The sequence below is a fragment of the Anabrus simplex genome, chromosome 5 (genome assembly GCF_040414725.1).
Source record: "Anabrus simplex isolate iqAnaSimp1 chromosome 5, ASM4041472v1, whole genome shotgun sequence".
NCBI classification, from domain to species: Eukaryota; Metazoa; Arthropoda; class Insecta; order Orthoptera; family Tettigoniidae; genus Anabrus; species Anabrus simplex.
The window spans coordinates 304,951,256-304,971,571 of NC_090269.1; the positions used below are offsets into that span (position 1 = coordinate 304,951,256).

Sequence of the window (20,316 nt, forward strand, 5' to 3'; positions counted from 1 at the left end):
GGGGTCCCGGGTTCGATTCCCGGTAGCGTCGGGAATTTTAGACATAATTGGTTAATTCCCCTGGCACGGGGACTGGGTGTATGTGTCGTCTTCATCATCATTTCATCCTCATCACGACGCGCAGGTCGCCTACGGGAGTCAAATAAAAAGACCGGCACCTGGCGAGCCGAAGTCCGCGGACACATCCCAGCACTAAAAGCCACACGCCATTTCATTGAATTTTTACCGGCTCATAACTACGGCAGTCCATGCAATACTGTACATCCGTAACGACATACATAATTAAACGTGTTAGACACGGCGTTTGTATAAAATGCGCGAAACACCATGCTTTGTAATCATCGTATATTAGGAAAATGAATAATTACTTTAATAGTTACCGAGTTGGATAGCTGCAGTCGCTTAAGTGCGGTCAGTATCCAGTATTCGGGAGACAGTAGGTTCGAACCCCACTGTCGGCAGTCCTGAAGATGGTTTTCCGTGGTTTCCTATTTTCACACCAGGCAAATGCTGGAGCTGTACCTTAATTAAGGCCACGGCTGCTTCCTTCCCACTCCTAGCCCTTTCCTGTCCCATCGTCGCCATAAGACCTATCTGTGTCGGTGCGTCATAAAGCAACTAGCAAAAAACAACTTTAACGGTTGCCATAAAGTATGAAGTACAAAATAAAAGCTATTTGCATTTTAAGGATCTTAACCTGCTCAACTCTCCTATGAGCAATTATGAAGTATAATAATGCCGATTACTATGCCGCTTCTGTAACAAAACATGTTTTTATAGACGTAATCTCCTCCTCAAGTACACAAATAAAATCGCACAGTAACGAATTACTGCGGCAATCCTATTAGGCCTACCAAAACAGGTAACTGAAGCCTGTCAGCGATGGGTGTGCACAGACATTTCTAGCGTGGGCACTGCGCTTACAGCTGGCAAGGTTTGACACGCGTGGTCTAAGGTGATATGATAATATACTTGACCGTGCACTGTAATGAAAGTACAATTTACATAGCTGTAAGGACACACATTGTGACGTTACAAAATTTAATGTCAATACGTAGATCTGCCGCCGGTTTAGCATAAATCGCAAGAGTTGCCCTCCTCTGTTAACAGCACCGAAATATTGGACTTGTGGAGGGGTGAGGGAGGGAGGGAGAGAGGGAGGGAGAGAACAATGGTCAAAACCCCGAACTCCAGTAAGAAAGCACGGCGAATGATGGAAGAATACCACCACAACGTAGCGAGTTAGCATCATAATTAGCTGTGCTCCGTGATTCTGAAATTGAAGTGTACGAGCCTATATTTTGACCTGTTGCGACACCATTAGCTGTTATTACTACTGGCACATTGCTGCTGCTGCAGGAAATTTGTTTGGAAGGGTAATAGGGAGGTACATTCAGGGAAACGGGATGGCCTAGGGAGCGGTGATAAGGGAACAGGGAACTGGAAATCAAGTAGGGATGACATAAAATTGTTAGTGCTGAACTGTAGAAGTATAGTAAAGAAAGGAATAGAATTAAGTAATTTAATAGATATATATTTACCAGATATTGTAATAGGAGTTGAATCATGGCTGAGAAATGATATAATGGATGCAGAAATTTTCTCACGGCACTGGAGTGTGTATCGTAGAGATAGGATAGGAAAGGTGGGAGGGGGAGTTTTCATTCTGGTGAAAGAAGAATTTGTAAGCTACGAAAAAGTTAAAGATGAGATACATGAAATTCTAGGTGTAAGGCTCATTTCTAAAGATAATAGGCAACTTGATATATTTGGAGTGTACAGATCGGGAAAGGGTAGCACTGATGCGGATTCGGAATTATTTGATAGGATAGTCAGCTATGTGGGAAACGACATGGAAAGAAATGTGATTGTAGCGGGAGATCTGAATTTGCCAGATGTCAATTGGGAAGGAAATGCGAACGACAGGAAGCATGACCAACAAATGGCAAATAAGTTAATATAGGAAGGACAGCTGATTCAGAAAGTGATGGAACCAACCAGAGGGAAAAATATCCTGGATGTGGTGCTGATAAAACCAGATGAGCTCTATAGGGAAACTGAAGTAATAGATGGTATTAGTGATCATGAAGCTGTTTTTGTCGTAGTTAAAAATAAATGCGATAGAAAGGAAGGTCTTAAAAGTAGGACTGTTAGGCAGTACCATATGGCTGATAAAGCAGGTATGAGGCAGTTTCTAAAAAGTAACTATGATCGGTGGAAAACGGTAAATAAAAATGTAAACAGACTCTGGGATGGGTTTAAAGAAATTGTTGAGGAATGCGAAAACAGGTTTGTACCTTTAAGGGTGGTAAGGAATGGTAAAGACCCACCTTATTATAATAGATAAATAAAGAGACTAAGAAGGAGGTGCAGACTGGAAAGAAATAGAGTTAGAAATGGCTGTGGAAGTAAGGGGAAATTGAAGGAAATTACTAGAAAATTGAATGTAGCAAAGAAGGCAGCTAAGGATAACATGATGGCAAGCATAATTGGCAGTCATACAAATTTTAGTGAAAAATGGAAGGGTATGTATAGGTATTTTAAGGCAGAAACAGGTTCCAAGAAGGACATTCCAGGAATAATTAATGAACAAGGGGAGTGTGTATGTGAGGATCTTCAAAAGGCAGAAGTATTCAGTCAGCAGTATGTAAAGATTGTTGGTTACAAGGATAATGTCGAGATAGAGGAAGAGACTAAGGCCAAAGAAGTAATAAAATTTACATATGATAACAATGACATTTACAATAAGATACAAAAGTTGAAAACTAGAAAAGCGGCTGGAATTGATCAGATTTCTGGGGATATACTAAAGACAATGGGATGGAATGTAGTACCATATCTGAAGTACTTATTTGATTATTGTTTGGTCGAAGGAGCTATACCAGATGAATGGAGAGTTGCTATAGTAGCCCCTGTGTATAAAGGAAAGTGTGATAGACATAAAGCTGAAAATTACAGGCCAGTAAGTTTGACATGCATTGTATGTAAGCTTTGGGAAGATATTCTTTCTGATTATATTAGACATGATTGTGAAATTAATAACTGGTTCGATAGAAGGCAAGTCGGTTTTAGGAAAGGTTATTCCACTGAAGCTCATCTTGTAGGATTCCAGCAAGATATAGCAGATATCTTGGATTCTGGAGGTCAAATGGACTGTATCACGATTGACATGTCTAAAGCATTTGATAGGGTGGATCATGGGAGACTACTGGCAAAAATGAGTGCAATTGGACTAGACAAAAGAGTGACTGAATGGGTTGCTATATTTCTAGAAAATAGATCTCAGAGAGTTAGAGTAGGTGAAGCTTTGTCTGACCCTGTAATAATTAAGAGGGGAGTTCCTCAGGGCAGTGTTATCGGATCTTTATGTTTTCTTATATATATAAATGATATGAGTAAAGGAGTGGAATCGGAGGTAAGGCTTTTTGCGGATGATGTTATTCTCTATAGAGTGATAAATAAGTTACAAGATTGTGAGCAACTGCAACGTGACCTCGAAAATGTTGTGAGATGGACAGCAGGCAATGGTATGTTGATAAACGGGGTTAAAAGTCAGGTTGTGACTTTCACAAATAGGAAAAGTCCTCTCAGTTTTAATTACTGCGTTGATGGGGTGAAAGTTCCTTTTGGGGATCATTGTAAGTATCTAGGTGTTAATATAAGGAAAGATCTTCACTGGGGTAATCACATAAATGGGATTGTAAATAAAGGGTACCGATCTCTACACATGGTTATGAGGGTGTTTAGGGGTTGTAGTAAGGATGTAAAGGAGAGTGCATATAAGTCTCTGGTAAGACCCCAACTAGAGTATGGTTCCAGTGTATGGGACCCTCACCAGGATTACCTGATTCAAGAACTGGAAAAAATCCAAAGAAAAGCAGCTCGATTTGTTCTGGGTGATTTCCGACAAAAGAGTGGCGTTACAAAAATGTTGGGAAGAATTGAGAGAAAGAAGAAGAGCTGCTCGACTAAGTGGTATGTTCCGAGCTGTCAGCGGAGAGATGGCGTGGAATGATATTAGTAGACGAATAGGTTTGAATGGCGTTTATAAAAGTAGTAAAGATCACGATATGAAGATAAAGTTGGAATTCAAGAGGACAAACTGGGGCAAATATTCATTTATAGGAAGGGGAGTTAGGGATTGGAATAACTTACCAAGGGAGATGTTCAATAAATTTCCAATTTCTTTGAAATCATTTCGGAAAAAGCTAGGAAAGCAACAGATAGGGAATCTGCCACCTGGGCGACTGCCCTAAATGCAGATCAGTATTGATTGATTGATTGATTGATTGATTGATTGATTGATTGATAAAATGTTACGTATAAATTGCCTAAATTAATACGGCGACATTATTTTATAAACCATTGATGTTTCCTACCCTTTATTGGCATTTTTTCTGTTTACCCTGGGTTTTGCATAAGCCTATCTATTGGAGGTGGTTACAAGCACATGGCCGACGATGGAGTGTTTTTATGCCGGGGATGCTAAATCGGTTTGAAGCAAAGCAAGCACTGTGATCGATGGGGTTAACGCTAACCACTACACCAGAAGGTGGTCAATTTAAGTTTTATGATCACAAAGAGACTTGAGTGTTAGAAAATACCAAAAGAGACTTTTCAAAATGTTGCCCTTCTCATAACACAACATGCTACGTAAGAGGGGCTACCATAACTCCTAGCATCTCCCTGCTCATCCTTCTCTTGCGAAGACCCTGCGGCCATTACTTGCTTCTAGGTAGTGGCACCTTATTCCTTTGGTGCCGACGGTGAGGCTCGAATTCACTTTCTACCGAAAGCAGGAGCATGTGAGATTTTCGAAACGGACAATCACGTATCTTTGGTTCGGATTCCACATAAAACTATTGGCTCCCTGAATTATGACCACAAAATTTAGAATCAGGTAAGACTGTAAGCTTGCTTGCTTTTGTTATGTGTTTCCATTATAATATTTGCCGGCCCCGCGGGGTAGGGGTAGCGTGCCTGTCTCTTACACGGAGGCCCGACGTTCGATTCCCGGCCAGGTCAATGATCTTTACCTGGATCTGAGGGCTGGTTCGAGGTCCACTCAGCCTAAGTGATTACAATTGAGGAGCCAACTGACGGTGAGATGGCTGCCCCGGCCTATAGTTCATTCCATGTTAAGAAAACAATATTGATCTTATGACAACAAGGCTGCCATGTCGAACGGATCTACTCAACACCATCGCGGGTAAACGGCGGCACATACATTTGTGAAATTCTGTGTATCAGTGGTAGAGTGTCGGCCTCCGGATCCCAAGATTGCGGGTTCAAATCCGACAGGGGTTGTCGGAATTTTGAAGGGCGAAAAAATGTCCATTGACGCTCCATGTCGTACGATGTCGGCACGTAAAAGATTTCTGGTGACACATTTGGTGTTTACCCGACAAAATTCATTAAATCTCAGCCATAGACGCCCAAGACAGTTTTGGTTTACTCGGTCTACGATCTAGTGGGCCTAGAGTAAAACCGAACGTCGAAATTGACGAGCAGACAGCCACATGGCGTCAAATTGAAATATCTGCACACGGTAGCTGAGGCCATACGATTATTATTATTATTATTATTATTATTATTATTATTATTATTATTATTATTATTATTATTATTATTATTATTATTATTATTATTATTATCATTATTATTATTATTGTTGTTAGTAGTAGTAGTAGTAGTAGTAGTAGTTAAGTTCAAGATAAAAAGCGAAACAAACTAAGCTGCATATTATTTTTATGAATTAAAGGGGACGGGGTGTTTACAGGGGCTAGTTTTGGTTTGTACAGAATCACAGATAAACTACGGCACAAAATAAAAATTCAGCATTGAAGTGTAAGGCAAATTTGGGGAGAAAATAGAAAAATAATATTCATATGGTCTCTAGGGGCGAGGGATGCATTTAATTGCATTTAGTAAATTTCCCCAGGCAACGCGGGGTACTACTGTGCTGTTGTATCGCTCACAAAAGCAACAGTAAAAATTAAATGCGGTCGTGAAAGAAGTGGTAAAATTAAATTTCACTTAAGGAAGAACTGTTAAATAACAAAACCAAGCACAAATAAAACAAACAGAACATTCTTTTTTCAATACAAGTTATGCCATGACATATCGCTGCACTCTACAACACCTAAATCTTCGGTAACAACTCCTGTACAATACGGAAATAATAGAACACACACAAATACTATGAAATATACAACCAACTTTCACTCAGCCGAAGACAATTACGCACTGATTTTAAGCCTAAAAACACACACGCAACAAATAAATACTGTAGATGACTTCACTACAGAAGTGAGCTGCCGGGGGTTCACGGAGTGTGGGACTACACGAGGCTTGTACTAAAGCAACACAGAAGAAAGAAAATGAAGAAAAATGGCTGTTCCCACCATTGTGCTTCCTCCCTACGAATATATTTATGAAAAAGGAAATGTTTTGTAGATATTTTGATAACTCAAAGCAAAAATGCCTCATCTTTTTTATCTGTCTTTCATAATACATTACAAAGTATAGTATAAAATCCCTTAAACAGGAGTAATTATGGGCGTGTCAGAGGGGTTTTGTTCACTCCTTGTAGGTTCATAAGAGCAGTACTGTTTTCTTAATCTGGAATGAGCTATAGAAAGCCAAGAATAACGATCGAGAGAATTCGTCGTGCTGACCACACGATACGAGGTGATCTGCAGGACTTCGGGCTGAGCAGCGGTCGCTTGGTAAGCCCTTGGTAGGCAAAGGCCCTTCGCGGCTGTGGCGCCATGGGGTTTGTTTTATTGTGATTTCTTATTTCATTATGCTCACTACTCTAAATGGCCAATACGGCTCAAGATTTAGCATAGAATAGGCCTATATATTAAAGTTAAAATATGTTTGTTTTCTGCACAATGTAAAAATTTCCTCTTCTTCTTCTTCTTCTTCGTATTCTGCTTCTTTTCTTCTTCTTCTTCTTCTTCTTCTTCTTCTAATAATAATAATAATAATAATAATAATAATAATAATAAGTACTTGTACCAGGTGTACACCTCCCCGGCTATTTAAAATGCGCACCTCCTCTAAGGCCATCCATGTCAACAGGCTTGAACTTGTGAACTCTCAGAAACCTTCGTCTTCTACAGTTAAATGTCTCTACCATCAATTTAGTTCCTCCCTCTTCTGGACTAAAGATTAAGTACTGGATAGAATAATATTAATTTTACCGAGCGAGTTAGCCGTGCGGTTATGGGTGAGGTTGCATCCGCGAGATAGTGGGTTTGAACCCCACTGTCGGCAGCCTTGAAGATGGTTTTCCGTGGTTTCCCATTTTCACACCAGGCAAATGCTGGGGCTGTACCTTAATTAAAGCCACGGCCGATTCCCTCCCACTCCTTGCCCTTTCCTATCCCATTATCGCCATAAGACCTATTTGTGTCGGTGGGACGTAAAGCAACTAGCAAAAGTATACATATATATTTGGAGTTGGCAAACCCTTTTTTTCCGAGGATTGATTTGTTTATGTACCGAAGTTGTCAACACTTCAGCTGGTTCCTCCTCGATTTTAATCAACTTATCAGATACTTGGAAATGTGTTATCTAGCCAATTAAAACCGGGGGTATGTACAGGAATCCAACCTTTCAGTAAAGAGTTCTGGAAGCTTCTTCCTAAGTTACTATAAAAGCAGGGCATTTTAATGCCGTCTTGTCTGAATTGCTCCAGTGTTTGGGAGTGCGACTCTACCTAAGGGAGGCAGGGGCGAGCCCTGCGTGAGTAAGATGCAGCGGCACAAAGTAATGGCAGAATTTATCTAGACATGTAATAGCTCCGGCGGGTAGTTTGATGGGAAGATTTCAACCTCCTTTCTTTTAAGGAAATTTTGTAAACTGATGGTTTCAATGTCGAATTTTCGGCAAGTCTGAGGACTCTGGTTTTATTCCCTACCGGGAAATATGTAATGTAAGGGAACAAAGAGTGATGACCTTCTGTTGTTTCACATTCAACCTTGCATTGGGTGAATAAAGTTCTTGAAAATTCAAAATTTCGTAAATCTTGTCTCGGCCTTAAATATTCCTTTTTTAGTCACACCTCATAGTATAGGATTAGTCTCTGTATCACTGGGCCATAAGCCCACTTAGGGTTTTATAAGGAGTGCATGTGTTTCACCTCCTGGCCTTTTATTTATGGCCGCTTATGTGCAACAATTTTTTTTTATTAACGCCATGTAGTACGGGCAATTATGCCCCCTGTTTATTCGGTAAGTTTCTGCGTCTTATTTCCCTGTAGGAACAATGCTTGATGTTATTGTAATTGTGAAGTATTTGATGAACACTCTAAACTGAGGTCACCCGATGGGTTCCCTAGTGTAATTTCTGTGAATCAAAGGAAATCGACTGCCTCTAAGAGGGTAGACTATGGTATTTCAGAGCTCAGACTCCTGAGTATGTACCTTCTTGGAGAAAATCGTGCTCTTGTAAAATATTGTACCTGCCAAGAGCAATAATGCTCTTTTCGATGTAAATTAACAGTCTGGTAATAATCACAAGTTATTGTACCTGATTTTCAGACTTCTAAGTTCCTGATATTGTTAAAGCTGACGAGCTCATTAATAACCTGTTCTAGTGGTTGGTTATTCATTCCGATTTTCTCTCTCTATTTTAACAAAAGGAAAGAAAAAAATTTCCGAATGTGTTGTGTTAAGTTCTGCTCTAGTCCGCCTCTGTGGTGTAGTGGTTAGTGTGATTAGCTGCCACCCCTGAAGGCCCGGGTTCGATTTCTGGCTCTGTTACGAAATTTGATAATAATAATGTTATTTGCTTTACGTCCCACTAACAACTATTTTACGGTTTTCGGAGACGCCAAGGTGCCGGAATTTTGTCCCGCAGGAGTTCTTTTACGTGCCAGTAAATCTACCGACACGAGGCTGACGTATTTGAGCACCTTCAAATACCACCGGAATGAGCCAGGATAGAACTTGCCATGTTGGGGTCAGAAGGCCAGCGCCTCAACCGTCTGAGCCACTCAGCCCGGCAACGAAATACACTGACTGACAGAGCAAATGCAACACCAAGAAGGAGTGGTCAGAACTTGATGCCAATTGCAGGGTAGACTGACGTCACTGAGGTATGCTCATGATGTGAAATGCGCCGCTGTGCTGCGCACGTAGCGAACGATAAATGGGACACGGCATTGGCGAATGGCCCACTTCGTACCGTGATTTCTCAGCCGACAGTCATTGTAGAACGTGTTGTCGTGTGCCACAGGACACGTGTATAGCTAAGAATGCCAGGCCGCCGTCAACGGAGGCATTTCCAGCAGACAGACGACTATACGAGGGGTATGGTGATCAGGCTGAGAAGGGCAGGTTGGTCGCTTCGTCAAATCGCAGCCGATACCCATAGAGATGTGTCCACGGTGCAGCGCCTGTGGCGAAGATGGTTGGCGCAGGGACATGTGGCACGTGCGAGGGGTCCAGGCGCAGCCCGAGTGACGTCAGCACGCGAGGATCGGCGCATCCGCCGCCAAGCGGTGGCAGCCCCACACGCCACGTCAACCGCCATTCTTCAGCATGTGCAAGACACTCTGACAAGGCTGTTCCAATATCGACCAGAACAATTTCCCGTCGATTGGTTGAAGGAGGCCTGCACTCTCGGCGTCCGCTCAGAAGACTACCATTGACTCCACAGCATAGACGTGCACGCCTGGCATGGTGCCGGACTAGAGCGACTTGGATGAGGGAATGGCGGAACGTCGTGTTCTCCGATGAGTCACGCTTCTGTTCTGTCAGTGATAGTCACCGCAGACGAGTGTGGCGTCGGCGTGGAGAAAGGTCAAATCCGGCAGTAACTGTGGAGCGCCCTACCGCTAGACAACGCGGCATCATGGTTTGGGGCGCTATTGCGTATGATTCCACGTCACCTCTAGTGCGTATTCAAGGCACGTTAAATGCCCACCGCTACGTGCAGCATGTGCTGCGGCCGGTGGCACTCCCGTACCTTCAGGGGCTGCCCAATGCTCTGTTTCAGCAGGATAATGCCCGCCCACACACTGCTCGCATCTCCCAACAGGCTCTACGAGGTGTACAGATGCTTCCGTGGCCAGCGTACTCTCCGGATCTCTCACCAATCGAACGCGTGTGGGATCTCATTGGACGCCGTTTGCAAACTCTGCTCCAGCCTCGTACGGACGACCAACTGTGGCAAATGGTTGACAGAGAATGGAGAACCATCCCTCAGGACACCATCCGCACTCTTATTGACTCTGTACCTCGACGTGTTTCTGCGTGCATCGCCGCTCGCGGTGGTCCTACATCCTAATGAGTCGATGCCGTGCGCATTGTGTAACCTGCATATCGGTTTGAAATAAACATCAATTATTCTTCCGTGCCGACTCTGTTTTTCCCCCAACTTTCATCCCTTTCGAACCACTCCTCCTTGGTGTTGCATTTGCTCTGTCAGTCAGTGTATGAAAAGTGGTACGAGGGCTGGAGCGGGGTCCACTCAGCCTCGGGAGGTCAACTGAGTAGAGGTGGGTTCGATTCCCACCTCAGCCATCCTGGAAGTGTTTTTCCGTGGTTTCCCACTTTTCCTCCAGACAAATGCCGGGATGGTACCTAACTTAAGGCCACGGCCGCTTCCTTCCTTCTTCCTTGTCTATCCCTTACAATCTTCCCATCCCGCCGCAAGGCCCCTGTTCAGCATTGCAGGTGCGGCCGACTGGGCGAGATACTGGTCATCATCCCCAGTTGTATCCCCGACCCAAAGTCTGAAGCTCCAGGACACTGCCCTTGAGGTGGTAGAGGTGGGATCCCTCGCTGAGTCCGAGGGAAAAACCGACCCTGGAGAGTAAACAGATTAAGAATGAGAAGAAGTAGTTCTGCTCTAGTTAATTCCTTGTTAGACATTCAGGCGCTTCTTATCCCTCTGTGAACCACGGAAACTCCGTATGTATATGTATGTATGTTCAGTCTTCAGCCCTAAGGCTGGTGGGATCCTCAACAGCTCTGCCATCAGCTGTCATAGATGGCCTACGCATCACTGAAGAGGCGTACTAGGGAAATGAGGAGTGAGGTAGTTTCCCGTTGCTTTCCTCAACGAGCCAGAAGTTACTATTACATATCAGTCTGCCAAGCCCACTGAAATGCATGCAACAACCGACCCTATGAGCAACATTTTCACACCATTCATAGCAGGGACTGGCTGCAGAAGGAATGGCATTACTAGCATCGCTCATACCTCAGTCACTTTCATATTGTCAAAGCCAAGGATAAGACAGAGACAGATCTATGAGTGTAACAAAATTGCTCTAGCCCATAGCAGAAGACATAGTGCATTGTAAACACTAGGTCCTGCCAGCAAAGGCATTGGAATCTCCGTAACAACAATATTAATAATAATAATAACGTCCGGCTCGGTGGTGTAGTGATCAGTGCAATTAACTGCCACCCGTGGGGGCCCTTATTCGATTCCCGGCTCTGCCACGAAATTTGAAAAGTGGCATGAGGACTGGAACGGGGTCCACTCAGCCTCGGGAGGTCAACCGAGTAGAGGTGGCTCGATTCCCACCTCAGCCATCCTCGAAGTGGTTTTCTGTGGTTTCCCACTTCTTCTCCAAGCAAATGCCGGGATGGTAACTAACTTAAGGCCACGGCCACTTCCTTGTTTATCCCTCCCAATCTTCCCATTGCCTGTTCGGCATAGCAGGTGAGGCAGGCTGGGCGAGGTACTTGTTCTCCTGTCCAGTTGTATCCCCGGCCCAAAGTCTCACGCTCCAGGACAATGCTCTTGAGGTGGTAGAGGTTGGATCCATCGCTGATTCCGAGAGAAAACCAATCCTAGAGAATAATAATAATAATAATAATAATAATAATAATAATAATAATAATAATAATAATAATAATAATAATAATAATAATAATAATAAATATTAATAATATTAATAATAATAATAAATATTATTATTATTATTATTATTATTATTATTATTATTATTATTATTATTATTATTATTATTATTATTATTATTATTATTATTATTACTATTATTATTATTATATTACTGCTTCATTATGTTTTCGTGTTCGGCTCCGTGGCTAAATGTTTAACGTGCTGGCCTTTGGTCACAGGGGTCCCGGGTTCGATTCCCAGCAGGGTCGGGAATTTTAACTATCCTTGGTTAATTTCCTTAGCACAGGGGCTGGGTGTACGTGTCGTCTTCATCATCATTTCATCCTCATCACGAAGCGCAGGTCGCCTACGGGAGTCGAATCAAAAGACCTTCACCTGGCGAGCCGAACATGTCTTCGGACACTCCCGGCACTAAAAGCCAAACGCCATTTCATTTCATGACTTCGTAATGCAGGGGCGGCGCAACATTTATGAAAATATTTATGGAAACGGTGATCTTGAAACGAGCTCCTTGAACGTTTAATGCGAATCAAGAGCAACAACTCATTGTGAGTTGCGAACCAGCAAAGAGTTGTTTATAAATAGGGTAAAGCGGGCTCGGCACCGCCCATATTTCTAACATGTTAGTTATTGAGCGTGACGTCCATGCGAGTCTCATTTGATCTTTGACAGTTGCATACCTTCCGATCAGGCCGTCACGTGACCATTTAGGTCGTGTGATGATTGTCAGTCTACGGTGGCAGGCAGAGTCAGTGCAGTTCAGTTCAGTTTCAGTTCGGGCGGTGACAGGGGTCCCACAGCTGGTCTGCTAGCGGTAAGTGCAGCAAAACACGGTGCTATAAGGAGCCTACGAAAATATGGATGGTTGTTATCACCATAATATGGCCTTTCAGTGCATGGAGCAAAGCGTTATTCTTATCGCCCTATTCAAGAGCGTGAGATTATGTGAAATTTGGCTTAGGCTCAACACAGGACACCCCAACCCTTAAGGGCACCATAACAATCGTGTTGCTTTGGTTACAAAACAAAGATATTACGTTGACAAGATGTCCTACTATCTAGAAGTACAGTAACGGCTGTTGTTTTTAACAATGCAAAGTTATTTTCTTAGTTCTCGGAAATACTTCATTTTACTTCTGATACAGAAAATACGAAATCAAAGATAAATAGTCCACTGGGAAAGGTAGACTACGCTTCGTGCACTTAAAATTGCAATGAGTATTTTTTAAATTCAACGATAAGTGTGTTTTAACAATGGAATGTATCGTGTTACATTATTATATTAATGAACAGGTGAACCAGTTCCATCACGTTCTTCAAATTAAAAGCACATAATGCATTAAGTAAGATATATATTTCCTATAGATTTATTTAACACTAGCTTCACCCACGTGGTCATAGTTTCCTACATTAAAAAAAAGAATAGAGTATGAGTTATTTAAAGTATATAGCAGAATTATATTTCCAGCAACAATTCACAAAACAAAGAATATGCAGCAATGTAGGAACGTTAAAGCTGCAGCCTACCGAGCTCGATAGCTGCAGTCGCTTAAGTGCGGCCAGTATCCAGTATTCGGGAGATAGTAGGTTCGAACCCCACTATCGGCAGCCCTGAAGATGGTTTTCCGTGGTTTCCCATTTTCGCACCAGGCAAATGCTGGGGCTGTACTTTAATTAAGGCCACGGCCGCTTCCTTCGCACTCCTAGCTCTTTCCTGTCCCATCGTCGCCGTAAGACCTATCTGTGTCGGTGCGACGTAAAGCAACCAGCAAAAAAAAAAAAAAAAAAAAAAAAAAGCTGCAGCCCCCTGCTAAGTAATGTCATTCCTCGGGAATTGTTGGTAAATACAATACGTGAAGCGATACGACTTGGTCCGATGATCCAGATGTTAGACCCTTTTAAACTACAAGCAAGCAAGATATACGTCTTGTCCAGATTCATATTTCATTGACACAGCTGTACATGACAACAAGCTGAGGTTCCTGACAAACGATGTAGAGATACGAAGAAAATGCATATTAACGAACACTGCTGTCGGAAATTTAATTCTAATTTCTGTACTTATTCTCATTTACCGATAAGATAAACAATGTTCGCATTATTTTGGTCGCTACTGGGAAAACACTCATCAAAATACACAAAAGCATATTTTCCTGGAAAATTACTAGAGTTGTTCATTCATATGCACTTTTTGTATGAAATTGAATTATAAGTTTACTCGATTTGTTCCATCGCGTCCGGTCTGGGAGATTTCTACAAAAATTCATTGTTAAAATTTGAAAAAGTTAAAAACATTTCATGAATTATCGACCAGTAGGATCTATTTCAAAGTACTGTCACAAGGGCAACCAAAGGATTAAAGGTATCAAAATATATAATATCACGTAAAATTTAGAATGTACAGATTGGTCCACATGTGTACTTTCTGCGCATTTGCGTTTCACTGGAAACTTTATTTATGACTAAGTGAAATATCTCTACATTGCTACAAAGAAAATCTAAATTATTATTTGAATTAAATCATTCTTCCTTTACAATATCAAGCACTTTACGTCACCCCATCTGGATGATTGGTGTGTTCCAAAGAGCAGTTTATTTCCATTCAAGCGCTGACTGACTACATGGCCGGACAAGTCCGTATTGAATAACGAAGGGGAGTTTTTGAAGTAAAAGTGAATTCAGCAAGACTGGACGCGGATAATTAAAGTCAAGAATCTCAGTAGGCCGCATTTTCCTCGGTCTGGCTTCATATTGTCTTTCGCTGTATGGTCCCCTTAAGAGACTGTATGTTATCGAAAGTCATACACTAATTGTGTGTGATCGACAGTCCACATGAATTAAGTCATTCGGATGTGATAGTTCCCACAAACATCCAAACACATTTCTACGTCTTTTTCTTTTTTTACAAGTTGCTTTACGTCGCACCGACGCTGATAGGTCTTACGGTGGCAATGGGATAGGAAAGGGCTAGGATTCGGAATGAAGTAGCCATGGCCTTAATTGAGGTACAGACCCCATTTGCCTGGTGTGAAAAGGGGAAACTACAGAAAACCATATTCAAAGCCTGCCGACAGTAGGGTTCGAATCCACTGTCTTCCAAATGCAAGCGCCTCAGATCTTTTTGGAATTGGATGTCAAAAGTTAGTTACTTTAGATTTTCTGGAAACTATTTTTTTTCTAGTGGCTTTACGTCGCACCGACACAGACAGGTCTTATGGCGACGATGGGATAGGAAAGGCCTAGGAGTTGGAAGGAAGCGGCCGTGGCCTTACTTAAGGCACAGCCCCTGCACTTGCCTGGTGTGAAAATGGTAAACCACGGAAAACCATCTTCAGAGCTGCCAACAGTAGGATTTGAACCCACTATCTCCCGGATGCAAGCTCAGAGCCGCGCGTCTCTAACATCATCATCATCTGTTTACCCTCCAGGTTCGGTTTTTACCTCGGACTCAGCGAGGGATCCCACCTCTACCGCCTCAAGGACAGTGTCCTGGAGCTTCAGACTCTTGGTCGGGGGATACAACTGCGGAGTATGACCAGTACCTCGCCCAGGCGGCCTCACCTGCTATGGTGAACAGGGGCCTTGTAGGGGGATGGGAAGATTGGAAGGGATAGGCAAGGATGAGGGAAGGAAGCGGCCGTGGCCTTAAGTTAGGGACCATCCTGGCATTCGCCTGGAGGTGAAGTGGGAAACCACGGAAAACCACTTTGAGGATGGCTGAGGTGGGAATCGAACCCACCTCTACTCAGTTGACCTCCCGAGGCTGAGTGGACCCCGTTCCAGCCCTCGTACCACTTTTCAAATTTCGTGGCAGAGCCGGGAATCGAACCCGGACCTCCGGGGGTGGCAGCTAATCACGCTAACCACTACACCACAGAGGCGGCCGCGTCTCTGACAGCCCATGGAAATTGTAAATTATCTCTTAAAAATCCACTGGACAAAGGAATGCTGAAGCTTGCGTCCTTATGCTGTTTCACTTCTGAGCTCCATTTATCTTCAATTTACTTTTCTTCGCACAGACAAAAATAGGTTTTATGGCGACGATGGGCTAGGAAAGAGCTAGGAGTGGGAAGGAGGCAACCGTGGCCTTAATTAAGGTGCAGCCTCAGCTTTTACCTGGTGTGAAAGTAGCAAAGCACGGAAAACCTTCTTAAGGCCTGCCGACAGAGGGTTTTGAATCCACTTTCTCCCGAATGCAAGCTGATAGCTATGTGACCCACACCGTGGAGCCACTTGCTTGGTGAACACCACCCTGGGGATCTGTATATTCCACCCATCTCCGGAGAGATAGGTGGTTTGTGAGGCACCAATACCGGTGCGCCATTCGGCGCTCCTCTGTCGGTCCGTAATAATTTATGAATTTATTAATTATAAGCGTTTTGAAAAGTGATTTCGTTTACGTTAAGTAGGAGTTAACTTTTATGTAGTAAATTTAATTTGTGTGATGTATGTGTGTGGGTTTCCAGGGGGTCAAGACTTTTAAAGTTGGCTGACACAGTAAGATATATTATACGACGTGATTTACCCTGCATGGTTACCCCTGCAGGGTTTATCTGCGCCTGTTAGAATTTGGAAAAAGAGCATTTTGGTAAGTTCGCAGCTTGCGGCACTCCGCCTCGGCTATACCCGAAGTTCCAGTGTAATTTTGAAGCCCCTTCAGTACAGCCCCGTCAGACGGTTTTTTCTAGGGCTCTTGAGGGTATCAGGTTCCCAGCTACAATTTCTTTTTTTTTTTTTTTTGCTAGGTTCTTAAGTCGCACCGACACAGATAGGTCTTATGGCGACGATGGGATAGGAAAGGCCTAGGAGTTGGAAAGAAGCGGCCGTGGCCTTAATTAAGGTACAGCATTTGCCTGGTGTGACCCAGCTACAAAGTTTTAAGTTTCTAGGGTCTCATTATTTCATGTAATTTTTCCCTTTTATACCTACCTTCATACATCGCATTTGTTGACTTCCATTGATTAGTATAGATTTTTATTTTGATATCTAGGCGGACTCGCAATGTAATTAATTAGTATTGCGAAACGTATCAGATCACTAAAGGTTGCCTTAAGGTAGTTCTGGTGGCCTTGGAAATGAATGCTCCTTTGATGATTGCTTTCGATCTTCGTCAAAGGCATGTATGTGTATATTTAAGTTATATCTAGTTATTTTAATGTGAGTTACGATAAATTCTTCAATCGAAATAGAACAATAGTTATCATCTCACTTGCTTAAAAAATGAAAGCAAAACAATAATATTCTTGTACTTCACAATACAGAGTTATTTTTAGTATAGTAGAGGTCCGGCTCCATGACTAGATGGTTAGCGTGCTGGTCTTTGGTTCAGAGGGTCCCGGGTTCGATTCCCGGGTGTGTGCCGTCTTAAGCATTAGAATTCATCATAGGTAGAGCCCCATTCTCACAGACACGCAGGTCGCCGATACGGCGTCAACTCGAAAGACCTGCAACCAGCCCCTTTGGAGGCCACACGCCATTATTATTATTTAGTATAGTTGATGTTAAGTTACAAGGAATCTTTCTTGGTTTCAATATTAAGTGAACTACGTGCTGGATAATATGTTGCACACGTTAACGCCGAGATATAGCAGAGTGCTATATGGTCTGACATCGTGGTTAACCAGATCGAGACCCGTTGGTGAAAAAAGTCACTATCGGAATGTTGGCCGGCAGGGTAGGTGCGGTTGAGGTATATACAATTTCTAACTTCTAGATTGCTTGTCAAAAGTCTAGATAAATTCCCACACCTCTCCGTAGTACTGATAAGGAAGAGGGCATATGACATTGTTGATGGTGATTTTTCCGTCAGATGGGGACGTAAAGCCTTGGTCTGACTCCTTAGTGTTTTTGGACAGAAATAAACTACAGTACGTGTCGACACCGGGTTTTACCCTCTCCCAACCTCGGTATCATCGTCATCCCCCCCACATCTAGACGCGCAGGTCACCTACGGGAGTCAAATCAAAATACCAGCATCTGGCGAGCCGAACGTGTCCTTGGGAATTCCCGGCACTAAAAGCCATACAATTAAAAAAAAACATATCCCTCAGGAGATCTCTTATGTGCCACTGACTTGAGGTTGGTGTATATAAGCGTCTTCAAATAACATTGGATTGGGCGTGGATCGAACCCCTCTTCCTTGGGCTAAAAAAGCATGTGTTCTACGATCTGAGCAAATCAGCCCGACTGGTTATGAGGTGTTAATGAAATGGCACTGGGAGGGGATTGAGAGTTTCCGGAAAAACCCTGTCCAGCCTTTTTGTTCCGCATAGATATCACGAAATTTGAACCCATAATGCAGCGATGAAACACCAATGAAAGAGTCTGTTAGTTCCAATAATCGAAAAAATACTACTATTACAAAGAAAAGTAAAACTAATAAATGGCGTATGGCTTTTAGAGCCGGGAAATCCCAGGACGGGTTCGGCTCGCCATGTGCAGGTCTTTTGATTTGACTCCCGTAAGTGACCTGCGCGTCGTGATGAGGATGAAATGATGATGAAGACGACATATACACCTAGCCCCCGTACCAGGGAAATAAATCAATGATGGTTACAATTCCCGACCCTGCCGGGAATCGAACCAGAGACCCCTGTGACCAAAGGCCAGCACGCTAACCATTTAGCCATGGAGCCGGACACAAAGAAAAGTAATTTGTCCATTAACCCTTAGAAAGCTGAGACTCTCGAATTGCCGATAGTGTAATCGCGCACTTGTTGCTAATAAAAAGTTAAACACTATTACCGAGTAGTGTTTCGTTGATAGCAATCAAAGCTGGTTGTTATAGGGCAAGAAATGTGAGTTGTTTTCATTATAACCTGGAGATTGCCACTACGCGTTATTGGTCAGCATTTATCAAAGCTTGAACTTAGTATTTAAATAGTGTCTCTAGCTTTTTTTTCTGAAATGGCAACAAGGTGTGATGTTGACGGTGATTTATATAAGAAAAATTTCAATAGAAAAACAACAGCAAGACTAAATTGTACGTGCTCAATTACTGAAACTCTCAAGGATGAGTGAATATCCTGCACAGCATCCGACAGATACAAAATCCTCCTGGAGCTCTGCTGCAAAATTTTCCGGGCCGTAAGCTAAAACGACCTGCTCTGTATAGCATTAATGTCGATGGGCCAGTGTGTCTGCGGTTCCTCAAGTGTTAAGTGATAGTGACTGACAAAGAGTAAATTCGTAGAGTCCCTCAAAAAATGAATGAGCGTATGGTATAGTATGTTCCTCACATTTAATATGACTGCCATCAACCTTAATTTTAATTATCATCAAATTATAACTTGCCTTACATGTAGATACAAACCCTGAGCATACCCACAACAAACATATCTATACGTCCAGTTGCTTCGGAGAGAAGTGTACCAAAGAGGAACATATAATACCATGCTTCTTCTTTTTTTTTTTTTTAATGGCTATAAATTATCAGTCACAAAGAAATCCTCTTGTTCGTGTCTAACAGTACCTACCACGCAGAATCGTCTCGCTTCTTGCATTGTTATTAACAAAGCATACTCGTACTCCTGAACATCCCGAACAAGTAATAAAGAAGTTCACCGTCAAATTTGTGAGTAATTTACGTTCAATTATTTACATAATATGTATAGATTTTTATGTACGGAAGTCATTCACCAAGATGGCTATCGAGTCGGTTCACACCTAAAATCTAATAATAATAATAATAATAATAATAATAATAATAATAATAATAATAATAATAATAATAATAATAATAATAAGAAGAAGAAGAAGAAGAAGAAGAAGAAGAAGAATAAACGAGTTTACTAAAACAGCTTTGTCCAGTCCCTCCGTTCGTTCTACTGGGCCGATTTTCTTCATTTTTGTTTTAGTCTCTCCGGAACTATTTGACAATGAATCAACAGGCGTTGATAGGTCTCCAAGGTCAGTCAACGTTGAGTAATCTTAAAAGCAATTCCTAAAAATAATCACTCCAATAACTGCAGGCGAAGGCTTACCCTAGCCCGCAATACTTCCTGTACTTAGCGGGTTGCACGCAGTTAAGGAGCAATTGTCCGGCTCCATGGCTAAATGGTTAGCGTGCTGGCCTTTGGTCACAGGGGTCCCGGGTTCGATTCCCGGCATGGTCGGGAATTTTAACCATAATTGGTTAATTTCGCTGCCATGGGGGCTGGGTGTATGTGTCGTCTTCATCATCATTTCATCCTCATCAGGACGCGCAGGTCGCCTACGGGAGTCAAATCGAAAGACCTGCACCTGGCGAGCCGAACATGTCCTCGGACACTCCCGGCACTAAAAGCCATACGCCATTTCCATTTCAAGGAGCAATTTATTCACGTAAAGGTATCGGCGAAGCTAAACGATTAGAAATGACGACGACTGCAGGCAAACTTGCAATTTTTTGTTGTTGCTATTTTTGTTTTACGTCGCACCGACACAGAT

The 20,316-nt window shown here is 42.7% G+C and overlaps 1 protein-coding gene across 1 annotated transcript in view; it reads left to right on the forward strand.

Annotated features, from left to right (window-relative positions):
* The first annotated feature begins 12,646 nt into the window (after positions 1 to 12,646).
* Positions 12,647 to 20,316, forward strand: part of LOC136874020 (proton-coupled amino acid transporter-like protein CG1139) — a 206,297-nt gene continuing 198,627 nt past the window's right edge. Inside the window, exon 1 of the mRNA XM_067147489.2 lies at positions 12,647 to 12,703. The gene's annotated coding sequence lies outside the window, so the exon portion shown is untranslated. The remainder of the gene's footprint in view (positions 12,704 to 20,316) is intronic.